The following is an 18,220-nucleotide window of genomic DNA, read 5'->3' as shown; positions in this document are numbered from 1 at the left end:
AACACAGGATGGGTATATATGTATATATATATATACACAAACATATATAAATATATGTATATATTTAAAATATATATATAAAAATATAAAATATATTTTTATATTGCCTCCTAAAAAGTAATCTGTTTAAATTTTTTATGGGTAAACATCCTAATAAAGTTTCAGATTGTTCTGACATATCATGAGTAATTAATATTATAATTTCATTCCTATTGTTTGGAAGATCAGAGTAAAACTAGCAAAGCTAGTAGTTTTTAAAAAGGCAGATGAGACAAATGTATCATTAATAAATGGTAAGGTTAAAGTATAATTTACTGTATAAAAATTAAGTTTAGGGCACCTGGGTGGCTCAGTCAGTTAAGCCTCTGCCTTCAGCTCACGGTCCTGGGATGAAGTCCTGCATCAGGCTCCCTGCTCAGCAGGGAGTCTGCTTGTCCCTCTCCCTCTGCCCCTGCTCATGCTCTCTCTCTCTCTCACATAAATAAGTAAAATCTAAAATAAATAAATATAAAAATTAAGTTTAAATGAACTATTTAACTAGAATTTATATATATGCATGTTATGTATACATATATATAGATATATAATATAGTGAGAATTTAAGATTGCAGTGTGTGTGGAGGGGTTTGAGGTTAATCTCTTCTCACTTATCTTTTTCTCTATTTGACTCCTGTTTTAAAAATTTGTTGGAGGGCGCCTGGGTGGCTCAGTCGGTTAAGCGACTGCCTTCGGCTCAGGTCACGATCCTGGAGTCCCGGGATCGAGTCCCGCGTCGGGCTCCCTGCTCGGCGGGGAGTCTGCTTCTCCCTCTGGCCCTCCACCCTCTCATGTGCTGTCTCTCTCTCAAATAAATAAATAAAATCTTTAAAAAAAAAAAAAAAAATTTGTTGGAACTAATGAAAAGAAACTTCTAGTTACAATGGTGATAAATCTATCCGCTAAGACAACTTTTTCTTTTGGGGAATTTTTTTCTGTTTTGGATTTTCCAATCATTAATTACCATCCAGAAATGGGGAAATTCAAGAAAATAAAGTAATAGAACAAACAGAGCCCTAACAAGACACCTGTGGAGCCCCCAGACTCGCAGCCACGTCTCAGCAGTCCGGCTCTGCTCGGATTCCTGCCCAGGGACCAGCAGGACTGATTGTGCCACTTTGTCCTGAGACTGGGCTTAGCTGGGCCTATCCACTTAGCAAGGTCCCTTCGACCTTGCTATTTCCATGTTTGGGGGAAGAACTAACAACCTAGGCCTGTGTACCTCAGTGCACGGCAATCACCATTCACGAGGACTGGCTCAGGTTGGTCACTGAGGTCCACCAAGCAGGTGTGAAGCCAGAGATTTCGGTTCAAAGGATATAGTAGGGAATCTTGCAGTCCTTCAGGGTATGGACAATGAAGTATGTTGCTTCAGAAGCTGAAAGCAACCATCATGATAACAAAAGAGCAAACGTTAGCATAATTTGACACTGATGAAAACGAGGAGAGACAAAGAAACCAACTGGGTCCTTGCTGATTTCGGTGAGTTGCTGAAACAGATTCTGAAGTCCATCCCCTCCTTGCACTTGAGACCTTCTATTCTGTTACATCTACTGAGAGTAGGAGGTTACTGTATCTCAGCAGAAGGAAAAAAAAATTATTATTGTTTACAAAAGCATCGCAAAGCACTAATTCACAATCAGTTTTCATTATATCAAAGTGAGGTGATTGATGTTATTTAATTGACTTTAACAGTGCATCTTCTATTGATTTTCTTCTTGATGCTTTGCAGTACAAAACTTGACAAGTGGCAGCTTTTTTTTTTTTTTTTCCAAATTAGGTTGTTGAAGATGGTGATGAAATTCACAAATGGTTTTTCCGCCTTGATTAAGTAGGGGAGATATGCCGGAGGCCAACTTCCTGCCAATCACTCCCACTACGCCCAGCTGAAAGCAACCTCCTCTCAAGACAGTCTTGCCAGCCTGAAAATCACCACCAGCACTAAGTTCAGTTGTTTGGATTCATGACAAAATACTGATTGAGAGGGGTCGAATGCCTACTTACTTAGAAGGAAAGCCAGGCATAAGCCAAGGTGAACCGGACAAAATAAAGTGAAGTAGACAGTGAGGCCATAATTCACCTTAAAAACAGGTTAAAGGAAGCTAAGCTAAAGGCAGAGAATGACTGTGTTGTTCCCTGAAGACACTTAACACCAGGACAAGGAGGAGGACACAGGAACAGGAGGCCATGAAAATGTCAAAATATCAGATTCATCATATGAGATGGAATTAGAATTGTGAAAATTAAGCCACATCAGGCTTTCAAGAACGAAGTCCAAAAAAAGATTAAAAATCTAAGTCGTGATATTCATAAAAATACATATATAATATATATATAATATATATTCATATATATTTATATATGAATTTGCCAATCACATTGTGCCACACAGTCATCACACAGTCATTTTTCAGGGGACCTCAGCCCCACACCTGCCATTATGTTTTTGAGATTGAGGGTTTAATATGTGGTATTCTATTCCCAGTATCTAATTCCCATGCCACATTCACTCTCCCTCCCTCCCTCCGTCCAGCCCTTCCTTCCTTCCTTCCCTCTGTCTCTTTACTTTTGCCTAAGTTTTCTATCTGAATTTGGCATTTCCTTTCACCCATTTAGTTGCAATGGCACTGGATCAGACATTGATTAAGGTGACCAAGGGAATGAAGAGGGGCAGTATTATATATATCAGGATAAGCTGCATTGTTTATAATTTTGGAAGAATTTCTTCTCTGAACACACTGAGGGAGTGCTTGTCTGTCTCATTAGCAATCATTGACTCGAGGACCTGCGTGCCGCCTCGCCTGCCGTGCCCCTCGCCGCCGCCATGCTCTCCGTCCGCGTCCCGCTCGCCACCATCGTGGACCCCCATCATCGCCCCTCAAGGGGCTCAGCCTGGCAGACGAGGAGAACAGGCCCCCGAGTCTCAGCGGGACCCGCATGCTGGCCGGCGAGACGGCGGGGAGGACCTTCCAGGAGCCCGCCGAGCCGAAAGCTAAGGTGCTTGGCCCCCGCGTGGAGGACGAGCCACTACTGAGAGAAAACCCTCGTCGCTTTGTCATCTTCCCTGTCGGGTACCATGATATTTGGCAGATGTATGAGAAAGCTGAGGCTTCCTTTTGGACAGCTGAAGAGGTGGATCTTTCCAAGGACATTCAGCACCAGGAATCCCTGAAGCCTGAGGAGAGATACTTTCTATCCCACGTTCTGGCTTTCTTTGCGCCGAGTGATGGCATAGTAAATGAAAACTTGGTGGAGCGGTTTAGCCAAGAAGTTCAGATTACAGAAGCCCGCTGTTTCTATGGCTTCCGAATTGCCATGGAAAACATCCATTCTGAGATGTACAGTCTCCTCATTGACACTTATGTTAAAGATTCCAAAGAAAGGGAATTTCTCTTCAACGCCCTCGAGACAATGCCTTGTGTAAAGAAGAAGGCAGACTGGGCCTTGCATTGGACTGGGGACAAAGAGGCTACCTACGGGGAACGGGTTGTGGACTTTGCTGCTGTGGAAGGAATCTTCTTTTCTGGTTCTTTTGCGACGATATTCTGGCTCAAGAAACGTGACCTGATGCCTGGCCCCATGTTTTCCAATGAACTTATTAGCAGAGATGAGGGTTTACACTGTGACTTTGCCTGCCTGATGTTCAAACACCTGGTCCACAAACCTTCCAAGCAGAGAGTGAAGGAAATAATTATTAATGCCGTTCGGATAGAGCAGGGGTTCCTCACGGAGACCTTGCCCCTGAAGCTCATTGGGATGAATTGCACGTTAATGAAGCAGTGTATTGAGTTTGTGGCACACCGACTTATGCTGGAGCTAGGTTTTGGCAAGGTTTTCAGAGTAGAAAATCCATTTGACTTCATGGAGAATATTTCACTGGAAGGGAAACTTCTTTGAGAAGAGAGTAGGTGAGTATCAGAGGATGGGAGTGATGTCAAATCCAACAGAATTCTTTTACCTTGGATGCTGACTTCTAAGAGAAATGAAGATGTGCTCTTATTTTGCTGATTTTTTTCCCCTTTCTCATCCCCCCCCCCCAAAAAAACAGCTACTTGAAGTGTATCAAACCAGCTACACCATGAATTATCCATAATGTTCATTAATAGTATTGTTAAAACTGTGTAGCTACCTCATAAGCAAGCCTGTAGTCGTCTCACCTAGAAAAAAGCATAGACAAAAGCTACTCGGATTCTTAGGAAAGACCTTGGCCGTGTTTGGCTTTTGCAGACAGGCTGGCTGTCCGTGAGTTCGCCATGGCTCTTAGTGGCAGTCAGGGCTCAACATGTGTGGACCCTGGAGTGAGTCTCATCCAGCAGGATTAATCAGTCAGTTACAACCCGAGGCCCTTGGGTGGTCTCAGCCTCGGTGCTTCAAAGCAGATTTTAAAGTTTACTTACTGATTTGTATATAAAACTGGCACTTTACATACAAATAAACAGAGTTTGTACTATTGAAATAAAGGCCTGATTTAACCTAATTTGGTTTCCTGCCCAAATGCAAAGCCTTCTATTTGACGAAACAACAAGGCAAAAGAAAAAAATTAAGATTCCTTACAACTTATTGCCCTTTGACAAGTCCTTGGGATAGGCAGAGTGACCTACCTCTAGGATCTCAACTGCCTCGATGTTAATACTCTAGCTTAACATTAGCCTGACTTCCAGGGTCCTACAAATCTCCTTTGACATATAAAAAATTTCTTTGCAAACTTCCTTTATCTCTACCCCCCAAGATAGATGTTAGCAGTCATCCTCCAAGCATATGGCCCACTGATATACATCTGAAGGGTCTCATGACTAAGGTTTTACTAGACAGTAGTAAGTGATCTTTTCCTAACAACAGCTAGATCCTCAAGGTCCTGGAAACCTTGCTTCCAGATTCCTTAGAGACTTACACTGTCCCTAACTCCCTCCCAACTTGAAAGTATATAATGGGCCACTCCTCACAACCCCAAGGTGCTCAGTCTGCCCAGGGATCCTGTTCCAATGCTTTAATAAAACCACCTTTTTGCACCTAACACATCTTCAAGAATTCTTTCTTGGCCATTCACTCCCAGACCCCAATATATTCACATAAGAAATCAAAGGAAAGGAATATTATAAACAAAAGAAGGAAGCTGGGAAGGGCCACTTTGAACAAAAGTCATTGGAGGTAACTAGAATTTAAATAAAAATTTGGGGGTGCCTGGGTGTCTCAATCAGTTTATGGTCTGACTCTTGATTTCGGCTCAGGTCATGATCTCAGGGTTGTGAGATTGAGCCCCATCAGGCTCCACCCTAGGCATGGAGCCTGCTTAAGATTCTCTCTCTCACCTTCTCCCACAGCTCCTCACCCTCCTTCTCAATAGATAGATAGATAGATAGACAGATAGATAGATAAAAATTTGAAAAAAAGTCATTGGAGGAAAGTGAGAGTTCAGGGTGGTGATGGTGAGAAGAGGAAATTGAAGGACTCCATAAAAAACCACTTTCTGCTCCTTTTCCTTCTTCTGTTCTTGCTAGGACCAGCACCCCCACCTTATACATGCCTCAGAATGCACAGAGTGTATGTCCTGCTTGTAAGGGGCAAGGATTTAATGATTTCTTTAGAATAGAGAACATCTAAGGAAGGACCAGGTGAGAATGACCAGACGAGGCCATCATATTCATATTCCAAACCACCAGGACTAAATATCTCCCATGCAAGGTCCCCTGGCTCCAAGGAATAACACCGGTTCCTGGATGCCTGAGAGGACACATACACCACCCAAGCAAAGACAAGACTAAGAATCCCTCCCTTCCATTCTGAGTGTCCGGGACACTCTGTACCTGCTTTCTCTCTATACCTTCAGTAAACTCTGCTTTCACCTCCTGCTGGCTTGCTTTTGATTTTATCCTGCATACAACAGGGGACCCTCTTGGCTGGTCCTTCAGGACACCTTCCAGGTCCCTGGACCTGGTCTGCTGGCATCAGTGATTTCCCACTGGCTAGGTCATGGTAATTTCTTTTTTATTATTATTTTTTTTATTTTGATAAATACTTTAATATTTTTTAAAGGTAAATCTTTTAAATAATATTAGTAGTAGTATGCCAATAATATTTTTTTTTGGTAGTTTGCTTTGTTTTTTTTTAAGTTTTTATTTAAATTCTAGTTAGTTAACATATTGTAATATTGGTTTCAGGAGTATAATTTAGTGGTTCCTCACATATAACACAAAGTGCTCATCACAAGAAGTGCCCTCCTTAATACCCATCATCAATTGATGCCCTCCCCCACCCACCTCCCCTCTAGCAGCCCTCAGTTAGTTCTCCATAATTAAAAGTCTCTTATGATTTGCTTCCCTCTCTTTTTTTTGTTCCCTTCCCCGATGTTCATCTGTTTTATTTCTTAAATTCCACATATGAGCGAAATCATATGGTATTTGTCTTTCTCTGACTGACTTATTTTGCTTAGCATAATACACTCTAGCTCCATCCACATCATCACAAATGGGAAGATTTCATTCTTTTTGATGGCTGAGTAATATTCCATTGTATATCCATTGGAATATCCAGAGTGGCTGCACCAGGTTGCATTCCCACCAACAGTGTAAGAGGATTCCCCTTCTTCCACATCCTCACCAACATCTGTTGTTTCTTGTGTTGTTAATTTTGGCCATTCTGACAGGTGTGAGGTGATTATCTTGTTGTAGTTTTGATTTACATTTCCCTGATGATAAGTGATGTTAAGCATGTTTTCACATGTCTATTGGCCATCTGTATATCCTTTTTGGAAAAGTGTCTATTAATATCTTCTGCCCATTTTTAGTTGGGTTATTTGTTTTTTTGGTGCTGAGTTTTAGAGGTTCTTTACATATTTTGGATACTAACCCTTTATCTGATATGTCACTTGCAAATATTTTCTCCCATTCTGTAGGTTGCCTTTTAGTTTTGTTAATTATTTCCTTTGCTATGCAGAAGCTTTTTATCTTGATGAAGTCCCAGTGGTTCATTTTTTATTTTTGTTACCCTCACCTCCAGAGATGTCTCTAGTAAGAAGTTGCTAAGGCTGATGTCAAAGAGATTGCTGCCTGTGTTCTCCTATAGGATTTTGATGGTTCCCTGTCTCATATTTAGGTCTTTCATCTATTTTGAATTTATTTTTATGTATGTTGTAAGAAAGTGGTCCAGTTTCATTCTTCTGCATGTAGCTGTCCAGCTGTGGTTAATTTCTTATTGGCTGAGCTTACTGTTGGGCAAGGAGAAATTCTTCCTTATTCCTACTGGAGTAGTAAAATAAGCTTTTTCCTGTTGGGGTCTGCAATTGAGGAGGAGTGGCAGGGCATGAGAGCTCCCCCTTTGTCCTCCTGACTTCATTTTCACTGAGGTTTCCTTTATTCTCTTTTACAGTAGTGTCTATGGAAAAATACAGTGGAGTAGGCCACATTACAAATAGCCTTGTAAGCTAAGACTTGTTGTATGAATGCCATTAGATAGGCAATGTGCAAAAACAAAGACAGACATTATCTGTGTACTTTGGTCAGGTCCTGTTTTGGAACTTAGCATAGATTAATTGACTGAAACTCTCCATATCACTGAAAAGTAAGAATCATTATAACCAGTTTGCCTTAAAAAAAAATCTGAAAATCATAAAGTTCACACGACCACTCCACAATTAGTATTTAAATAATTCTCTCAGCAGAATGCAAGTCTGACTGATTTTAAAGCTCAACTCTTTCTATGTTGTGCAGCAGTCTTCAGTTGTCTTTTAAGCAGGGGAAGGTGGTTATGAAAGGTCCTGATGAGGATGCCTGGGTGGCTCAGTCAGTTAAGCATCTGCCTTTGGCTCAGGTCATGATGCTGGAGTCCCGGATTGAGCCCCATGTAGGGCTCCCTGCTCGGGTGGGAGTCTGCTTCTCCCTCTGCCTCTGCAACTCCCCCATCTCGTGCTCTCTTTCGGTCTCTCTCTCTCAAATAAATAAATAAATAAATAAATAAATAAAAAGAAAGATCCTGATGATTTTACAGGTAAATAATTGTACTGCATAGATGCTGTGAGTATTGTACAGGTAATGATTTATTATTATCCAGAGCTATAAAGAGAATAAGAGTCCCACATTTCATAAAACATAGGAATTAGGCAGCATGCCTGATGAACTTATAGCTCTAGTGAATAGATTGAAAAACAACATGGGACATGGTGTTAGTTGCATCTGGCAAAGTACAACAAGAAGATGATGAGCTTGGGAAAGGATTAACTTGCTGGCAAGCAGAAGTAAAAGGTATAGAGAAATTTTAGGAATCTGTGGACTTGTAATGTGACAAAACACAGTTAACTTGGTGATTTTGCCCTTCAGGCTTGGTGCTCTTTGACCTTAGGAAAATATTACTGTTAATCAGTTCTGAGACTGGGTTTATCAAATAATCTGAAGAAAAATATGTCTCTCCAGGTATCTTCCTCCTGAGAATACGTATCCTGGTTCAGGGACTAAGGTAGTCCCATCATTAGAGAGGTGTATTTCACATACAAATACAAAAATATGGAGTCCAGGTTTATCTGTTTCTCTTCTGTGATTAGTTTGTGAAAGTCAGCTACCAGGAGATAGAAAGTCTCTGGAGGAATAAGAACAGCCTAGCCTAGCCTGTGGGCTGGAGAGACTCTTTCGGGTTTTATTTCACAGTGATCAACAGATTTCGCTTCTAAGGCATTTCTTCTTCGGCCGAGGTAACTGACTACAGGGTTGTAAGGACACTGAGCTAAATGCTACAAGACAGACTATACATGACACAAGTTTAGACATGCTCTTTAGGAAGAAGATAATCGGATCAGGAAAAAACCTGCTTTCATACAGACACGCATTTCGGTAAAAGTCACAAGCTAACAAGTGAAAGGCATAGCAATAGGACGACAAGAACCTCTGAGCCCTGATATCCAGCAGCCTCCCGCCAGGCAGAAAAAAATCACCTAATCCTGACAGGTGCTCTCAGATCAAGAAACTACAGATGGTGTTTAACAACAAAGTCTTTGGCTGCATACAAGGTTTCTTAATATATATATATATATATATATACTTATCCATGTGAAATGTATGACATCCATACAAATGTCATAGTGAAGACCAGAATCCTGACCCTAATTGGGTGGTTTGGGGGAAATATCACTTGACCCTTTAACTCTCAGTTTCTGCATACAAAACTCAGGGGGCAGATGAGGAAAGGAATACAGATTTTTTTTTTTTCTAAAGATTTTATTTATTTATTTGAGAGAGAAAGACAGGGAGAGCATGAGTGGGGAGGAGAGGGAAAAGCAGGCTCCCCTCTGAGCAGGAGGCCCGACACGGGGCTCCATCCAGGACCCCGGGATCATGACTTGAGCTGAAGGCAGACACTTAACCGACTGAGCCACCCAGGCGCCCCGGAATACAGATATTTTTAAAACTTGCAGAATTGTAAGGCGTCAATGAGATGATAGATATAAAGCACCCAGGAATGAATGGTCCTGATAGGTATTAGGTCTCAATATTATTTCAGTCTATTCAATTCAGTAAGAACAGAACCACAGACTGAAAGCTCCGGCTGGGTCTGAGGACGGGCTGGTTCTTCTTCGAACCCGGACTGGATCTGGGGGTGGACTGGGTCTGGCTTAGAACCCAGACTGGGAATGGGGATGGACCAGGTCCAATTTAGAGCTTGGACTGAGTTAGGGAACAGACTGGGTCTGACTACACTGGACTGGGTCCAATGTGAGGCGTCAGTTTCTGGTGACCAGGATGAGACCTGCTGGGACAGCGCAGGCACTCCAGAGCCCGCAGACAGCGTGTCCTGGAAAAACTGGCGGAAACCAGCAAAGGGTCGTGATCTCATGGTTCACGAGATGGAGCCCCAGGACTTCAGGCTCTGTGCTCAGCGGGGAGTTAGCCTGAAGATTCTTGCCCTCTGCCCTGCCCCCCACTCATGTGCACGCACACTCTCTCTCTTTCTCTCAAATAAATAAATAAATCTAAAAAAAAAAAAAACCCAAAAAACAATGGAACAGAACCACAGCCATGAACTCATGACACCTGAACTCATTCATTCGTTTGTTTTATGGAAAACTCCTCGGACTCCAGCCATTGCTACTAGAGGTGCGAGGATAAATAAACCATGCTTTCTACCTTCCAGAAACTCGCTTTCCCTCAAGAGAGAAAGACATGCAAGTCAATAGCTATAACCAGTATGATGGCACTCTAATTGTCCACGTATCAAATGCTATGAACATACAGACAGAAGGCTTGAGGAAAAGCTCCAGGGCACAATGGTTTCTTGCTCTGCATCCCCTTGCGGCTGACCCTTGAGCAACACAGGTTTGAATTGTGTGAGTCCACTTAGGCGTGGATTTTTTTCAGTCAGTACAGTACCGTACAGTACTGTAAACGTATTTTCTCTTCCTTAGGATTTTCATCACATTTTCTTTTCTCTAGGTTACTTTATTGTAAGGATATAGTAATAACACATATAACCTAAACATATGTGTTGATCAACTGTTTATGTTATCGGTCAGGCTTCTGTCAACAGTAGGCTAAGTAGTAGTTAAGTTTTTGGGTGGGGGTCAAAATTATATGCAATTTTTTTTACTATAAGGGGGTTAGTGCCCCTAACCTCTTCATTGTTCAAGAGTTAACTCTACTTAGTTAAGCCCTGGAAGAGCAGAAAAAAGGTACACAGTTCCTCCTTTCTACTTTCTCGTCTGGTGATTCCTTGTTCTTTGTGAACAGTTGCATATGATTTCTGAGAAGGGGGACCGGGACATGAAGAAACTAATATTTGTTCAGCATTTCAGTACACTATTTGCTTTATATATAATTGGATTTATGGGATATGTAGAAATATATGTCTTCAAATGAAAAAAATAAATAACCTCATGGAGCGCCTGGGTGGCTCAGTGGGTTAAACATCCGACTCTTGATTTTGGCTCAGATCATGATCTAAAGGTTGTGAGGTTGAGCCCCATGTCAGGTTGTGCAACTGGGCATGGAGCCTGCTTAAGATTCTCTCTTTCCCTTTCCCTCTGCCCTTCCCCTCACCTCTCTCTCTCTCTCTAAAAATTTTTTTAAAAATTAACCTTGTGATAGTTATTGTGTTTATATACTTGGCCAGTTCCTTTTATTCTCATCCTTCTGGTGATGGGTCTCCACTCTCTGAAAGTAGGGGTATACCCCCTGGCTTATAGCAATTGATTGATTGGATAGAAGAGGATAGAGCGTTTTAAATCATTTCCCTGGGTATTTGTGTTGGAGGTATAAGGGAAGGCTTCCATTTTTTTTTTTTTGGTCATGCATTCCAAGGCTCAGTACTGCTGGCTACTCTGTCCATGCCACATTGTGGATGGAGATAAAGAGATAAAGATGGAGAGAAAAGACATCCCAATGGTATCAAATCCCCTATTTTAGTCCCTGAGATTTCTGAATCAGGTCTAGTATCTTTGGCTTCTGGTTTCTGTGAAGCATCAATACCTCTCTAACCAATTTTCTTTTGTAATAAGTTGATTTTATAAGACTTGCCACTGGGGTTCCTGGGTGGCTCAGTTGGTTAAGCGGCTGCCCTCGGCTCAGGTCATGATCCTAGCATCCTGGGATCGAGCCCCACATTGGGCTCCTTGCTCAGTGGGAGTGTGCTTCTCTCTCTCCCTCTGCCTCTCCTCCTTGCTCTTGCTTTCTCTATCTCTCTCAAATAAATAAATAAAATTTAAAAAATATATGATACTTGCCACTGAAATATTCCTAAATGATGCAGATTATACAGCTACTGAGAATGGAGTCAGATTTGAACCCAGGTCTGCCTGACTCCATAGCATGTGCTTATGCCCATATAGTGGATTTTTCTACAGGTATGTTGGCTCTTTGACTTGCTCACCGTAGTTTGCTCATTACCTTTCAGTTCTTTTACTTACAGGCGATATACTTGTCTAGATCATGCTGAAGTGAATGATGGAATTATTTATTCTCAACATCAAGGAGAAAGAAAAATATTTTAGATCAATTAAAGGAAGGCAATATAGAACATTGCCTATGTATGTGAGCTCTTATCCTCATCTGTCTGAGTTGAAATCTTGGCTTATGAGCTATGTAGCCTTCCTCAAGTTTTCCTCATCTATAAAATGGGGATAATAGAACCACCTCAGGGTTATCATGAAGATTAAATGAATGAATGCCTTTAAAGCATTGTAATAATACCTTGTGCCTGCAAGTTGCTCAATAAACACCAGTTATGATTTTTATTACTATATTATTATAAACACAAGTTTTTATTTTCTGGGGTGAATGCCTAATAATATTGTTGTTGAGTCATGTGGTAATTGTGTGTTTCCTTTATAATTAACAACAAAAACTGTTTTTCAGAGTGCGTGTTTGATTTTACATTCCCATTAGCCATATCACATCCTTGCCAACATTTGTCATCTTGATACTTTAGCCATTCTGATAGGTGAGTAGTGATATCTCACTGTGGTTTCAATTTGCATTTCCCCAGTGGCTAATGCTATTGAATATCTTTTCATGCGCTTATTTGCCATCTGTATGTTGTGTTTGGTGAAACATCTGTACATGTTCTTTGTTCACTTTCTAATTTTTTTTTTTTACTGTTGAGTTTTAAGAGTTCTTTATATATTCTAGATATTAGTTCTTTGTCAGATATATGGTCTGCAAATGTATTTTACTAACCTGAGCTTGTCTTTTTATCCTTTTAACAGATTCATAAAGCAAAAATTTTAAGTTTTAATGAATTTAGAAGGTTTTAAATACTGTTTTATCAGTTTTTCTTTAATGAATCATGTTTTTCAGTTTCAATCTAAGAGCTCTTTGTCTGGCCATACCTAGGTTACAATAATTTTCTCACATGCTTTTTGCAAAAATTTTAATAGTTTTATGCTTCACAACTTAAGTCCCTGATTAAGTTTGAGGTATTTTTTGTAAATGTATGAAACATATCTGAAGTTCAGTATTTTGCCCATGGATATCCAATTGCTCCACACCATTTGTTTAGAAAGACTGTCTTTCCTCCATTGATTGCTTTTGCACCTCTGGCAAAAATCAGTTGAGCATATTTGTGTAGGTATACGTGTGGATTCTCTAATCTGTTCTGTTTATCTTTTATCTTCTCCACCCCACCCTTCCTTTTTAGCTTCTTTGTTGAAAATTAATTGACCGTCTATACATGGTTTTACTTTGAGTCCTCTATTCTGTTCCACTGATCTTGTATCTGTCTTTAATGTCAAGATCATGCTGTTTTATTATTTTGGTTTGTAATATAGTCTGAAAACAGAAAGTGTGATACCTCCAGCTTTGTTCTTTCTCAAGATCACTTTGAGTATTTGGGTCTTTTGAGGTTCAATACAAATTTGGAGATTGTTCTATTTCTGTGAAAAATGCCATTGGAATTTTGATAGGGATTGCATTGAATCTGTAGATTGCTTTGGGTATAATGGATATTTGAAAGATATTAATTCTTCTAATCCATGAACATTGATATCTTTCCATTTATTTTTGTCTTCTTTAGTTTCTTTCATCGATGTCTTATAGTTTTCAATGTATAGAGCTTTTACATCATTGGTTAAATTTATCCTAAATACTTTTAAATACTATTGTAAGTGGAATTGTTTCTTAATTTCTTTTTCTGATAGTTTGTTGTTGGTTTATAGAAATGGAACTGATTTTTGTATACTGATTTTGTATCCTGCAACTTTACTAAATTCTTTCATTAGTTCTAACAGGTTTTATGGTGGAGTCTCTTTAAGGGTTTTCTACGTAATCTCATGTCATCTGCAAATAGAGACAATTTTACTTCTTTTCTGATTTGAATGACTTTTATTTCTTTTTCATTTTATCATTATTTAATGTCCCTCTTTGTATCTAATAACTTTATTTGCTCTGAAGTCCTCTTTAACTGATATTAATATAGCTAATCCTGCTTTTTATTTTTTATTCATTTTTGCATCATTTATCTTTTTCCATCCTTTTATTTGTACTTACCAGCATTGTTATATTTCGACTGAGTTTCTTATGAATAACATATAATTGAGTTGTGTGTATGTGTGTATGTATGTATGTGTGTGTGTGTGTGTGTATGAAAGAGAGATTTATCAACTCTGGCAATTTTTGTCTATCGATTGATATATTTAAATCATTTTCGTTTAAGGTAATTATTGACAAGTTAGTGCTTAAGTCTATCATTTTATTTTTTGTTTTCTCTTTGTTTTGTCTAGCTCTTATTTCTCTGTTTCTCCTTTCTTGCCTTCCTATACATTACCTCAAAGTTTTTTTCTTCTATCTTTATTTAGTTATAATGTTTTTTTTAAAGCTACACATTTCATGCTAACAGTTTTAAAAATTAATTAATTTATTTATTTGAGAGAGAGAGAAATAGCATGAGCAGGGGGAGGGCCAGAGGGAGAGGGAGATGCAGACTCCCCGCTGAGCAGGGAGCCCCATGTGGGGCTTTATCCCAGGATCCTGGGGTCATTACCTCAGCAGAAGACAGATGTTTAACCGACTGAGCCATCCAGGCACCCAGTTATAATGTTTTTAAGTGTATCTCTTTGTATACTTTTCACAATGGTTGCTCTGGGCGTTACAGTATATATTATATATTTCTCTTTTATCATTTCCTTTCTGTTTAAACTGCCTTTAGTCACTGCTTAAGGGTAGTTCTGCTAGTGACAAAGTCTTTAGTTTTCCTTTGCTTTGGCCATTTCCTGTCCCTGATTCCACCCTTCAGTTTTATATCTTTTGGTGGATGTAAGGATTCTCAGGCCCAAATAGAAGAACTTTTACCCTCCTACTTGTTGGTCATTCCCATTTGTTCTACGGGAGAAATACTTAGGAAATGAGCCAACTTCAACCTTCCGCTGCTAGATTGGGAGTCAGGAAACAACTGGTGTGGGTCTTCTGTTGTATGGAGAGACATAGGATACTCTGCAACTGTGTTCTCCACTCCTACAATCCCATCCAGTTCATTTTTTCCTTACCAACTTTCTCCTTTGGTTCTCTTGCATTTATTTGCATGGTTTATGGTTACAAATAGAAAGGGAAAGGAGGGAGAAATGGGTCTATAACATCTTCTGAAGACCAGAGTCACAAAATGGAATTTTGATTCAAAGTCCTTACCAGCTTTAGTGACACTGATTACTGAAAACAAACAAACACAGCACTGTAAATGTTTTTAGATTCAGCCTCATGTTAAGTGCTTAAATCCCTGTGCTTTATAGATATATAAACTTCACAGAAAATAGGAGGGTTCCCAAAAGTTTAAAACACACTGACCATAGGGAAACTGTTGTCTTTACCAAAATTTGATATACAAGTTTATAGTTGTCTTAACCTTATTCCCAGTACAAATTGTAAAGTTTACCTTATTGACCAGCTGCTTTTCATTTTCCCTTCTGGATGCAGTTTCTTTCTTTATGCTTGGAGTCTCTGCTATAACAAGCAATACACATGAGTATAACCTTCTTGTTAGCGACGGCAAATCCTGTTGATAGTGGTGCGTATCTCACACATTGATGTTCCCTTTGCTTTTCCTGTTAGAATGCTTGCATTCCACTTTCTCTCCTTTCATGATTTTTCTGGTTGACTGTAGCTCAGTTGATTAAGCTAAAGTATTAGTTTAAATTATGCTTACCTTTCAGCTAAGGTATTAGTTTAAATTAGCTTTAATGGTGCACACGTCATGCCTTCTAGAAAATATTTGCATTTTAATAAAGCTTTTCAGTGTTTCAGCCTCAAAGAATAGTTAATGCAGATATTTAATACTTTGTGACTGGATAGTGGCAAAAATTTGGGGGGGGTCCTCTGTTTTCTTATTTATAGAGAAAAGAGTTAAATTAATTGCCATGTAGAGCTATTCCAGTATTATGATTCTAATTGAATAGATGTGAATGTGCATAATTAATCATGTCATTCTCCCCATTCTTACAATTATAAGAAAAACTTATATCTCCCCCAAATTAAATTAATAATGATTAAGGAAAGGCCCAGCCATGTTGCATCTGCCAAGGATTTGTCAAATGTATGCATCTGGGGTATATTGTGGACTCTGCTATCATCTGCTAGAACAACCAGATGTACGGGAAGATGAAAGATGCTCCATGCTTTTAAGAATATTTTATGTCTTTTATTTTGCTTTCTGATACATGACCACATTCCACAGTTAGAATATGCTTTTGCCACAGGAGGAACATGTAGCAATATGTATCCTATTTTTCATGTTATTAGTACCTATAGTTTGCTACTAAAGTATTAAGGAAATGCTACTACCTCTTTGGCTCTTTCCACTAAATCTCAGGTACGCAGGAAACTCGTTTATTGTCATTCAGTTCATAAATGTCTCATAATAATTGAAGACTTAATTGGTAGTCTTATTCTATTAATTACGTTTATTGTATGTATTCTTATCCTTGCATTTTTTTTTAAGACAAAGGGGGATTAAAAAAAAAAAAGGAAAAGGGAGGGGCACCTGGGTGGCTCAGTTGGTTAAACATTTTCCCTTAGGCTTGGGGTCAAGATTCCAGGGTCCTGGGAGAGTGTCCCACTCAGCGGAGAATCTGCTTCTCCCTCTCCCTCTGCCCCTGCCCCGCTCCTGCTTGCTCTCGCTCTCTCTCAAATAAATAAATAAAATCTTTAAAAAAAAAAAAAGAGGAAAAGGGAGAGAAACATAATTAGGAAAGAGGTAGACAATTATATCTACTCAAAGCAAAAGCAACCTTGACAAGCTAAATAATTGAGCTCAATTTTCTGCCCGTGGAATGGAAGAACAATGAGGCAGAAATTCTGGACTCCAGTGAATGCTCCATAATTATATCCATTCTCTATTGTGATGGGGTCAAATCTGACACAAATGGAAAATGTAGAGAACACTATCTTCCTTTGTTTTCCTCATCTAATTGGGTGCTTTAGGCTAGGTGATCTAAACTATAGATCTACCTCTGTTATCTAATTTCTTTCAAAACTTCAGAATTTCTTGGTTCGTATGACTTGGTTTGGTGCAACCACAAAGATTATAAATGATTAAGAAGTAGTCTCTAGAACCATGGTGATGAGCTGTTTCTTCAGCAACCACAGACATGGCAAAGGGGAGAAAATAATTGAGTATAACTAGATATTTAAAGAGGATTTTGAGCTTTTATTGAGTTCTCAGATGTCTTCTTCATTCAGTTGTACAAATATTTAATTGCATTTTCCCCTTCTCTGAATATTAATCTTTTTATTTTGCAAAACTTAAGTGATTTCTGAACATCACATTCCACTTCTGCATAGATAAGAGCTGCTTCACAAAGTTCTGTGAAGGAATATTGTTTAATATTTCTCTTGGTTTATAAGAGAGTGGATAAAAGTAGCTAAGATTGCTTTTCATATCTTCAGCTAGCTAATATTTCATGGTGTACTTTGTTTTGGTATTTTACTATTGGCTGTATGCCATTATAAACAAACAATTTTTAAAATCAAATTTGTATAAATCTTATCATTCCAGCCTCATTATTATATTAAAAAAACTCTGTTTTGCACACTAGTCTCCAACTAAGGCACTCTGAAGATGTATTTAAATATAAACTGTTATCAAGATGATCATTAAACCAATGTAGAAACAACATCAAGTATTCTTTTTTGACCATAGTTTATATATGCTTTCTTTTTATATATTTGCTTTTACTTGGCATGTCAATTTTTAATATTTGTGAAGCAAATTTAAAATTAGTGAAGCAGTTTTTTTATCATTAAGAATACATACAACAAATTAGAGATATACATAGACAAAAAGCAAATTATTTTTTCTATCCAAATAAAATTATTTTATTATCACATATGAATTTTTGTTCACTCTCTGCATGCAAATGCATTTGATAGAATTGTAGTCACTGAGCACATGGCTTGTCTGCTTTTGAAATCCTATTACAAACATTTCTCCTTCTCTTGAGAGACTCCATAATTATGAATTCCAATCCTATTCTGTGTTCCTATTCCATAATTTGCTAGGCTATTCCTTCTTTTAAAACATTTGTGTTGTTTTCTATCCATCTGCTACCTACTATCTATATATACCTTTATATTTTTATGCTAAAGATTGTATTACTATATGATCCTATGCATGTATCTGTGTATGTGTGTGTGTGAGTATGTGTGCTTTCTGTTCCGTTATTTCATTATGATGAATTCTTAGTTGTAGAATAATAGAACCAAAAGTTATAAATTCCTGTATA

The 18,220-nt window shown here is 38.8% G+C and overlaps 1 long non-coding RNA gene and 1 pseudogene across 1 annotated transcript in view; both read left to right on the top strand.

Annotated features, from left to right (window-relative positions):
* Positions 1-18,220, top strand: part of LOC110576653 — a 71,867-nt gene that overhangs the window by 51,934 nt on the left and 1,713 nt on the right. The window lies entirely within an intron of this gene.
* Positions 2,823-4,065, top strand: LOC110576652 (annotated as a pseudogene).

The sequence above is a fragment of the Neomonachus schauinslandi genome, chromosome 11 (assembly GCF_002201575.2).
Source record: "Neomonachus schauinslandi chromosome 11, ASM220157v2, whole genome shotgun sequence".
NCBI lineage: Eukaryota > Metazoa > Chordata > Mammalia > Carnivora > Phocidae > Neomonachus > Neomonachus schauinslandi.
The sequence above is the reverse complement of the archived record's forward strand: the minus strand, read 5'-3'. Positions and strand labels throughout refer to the sequence as shown.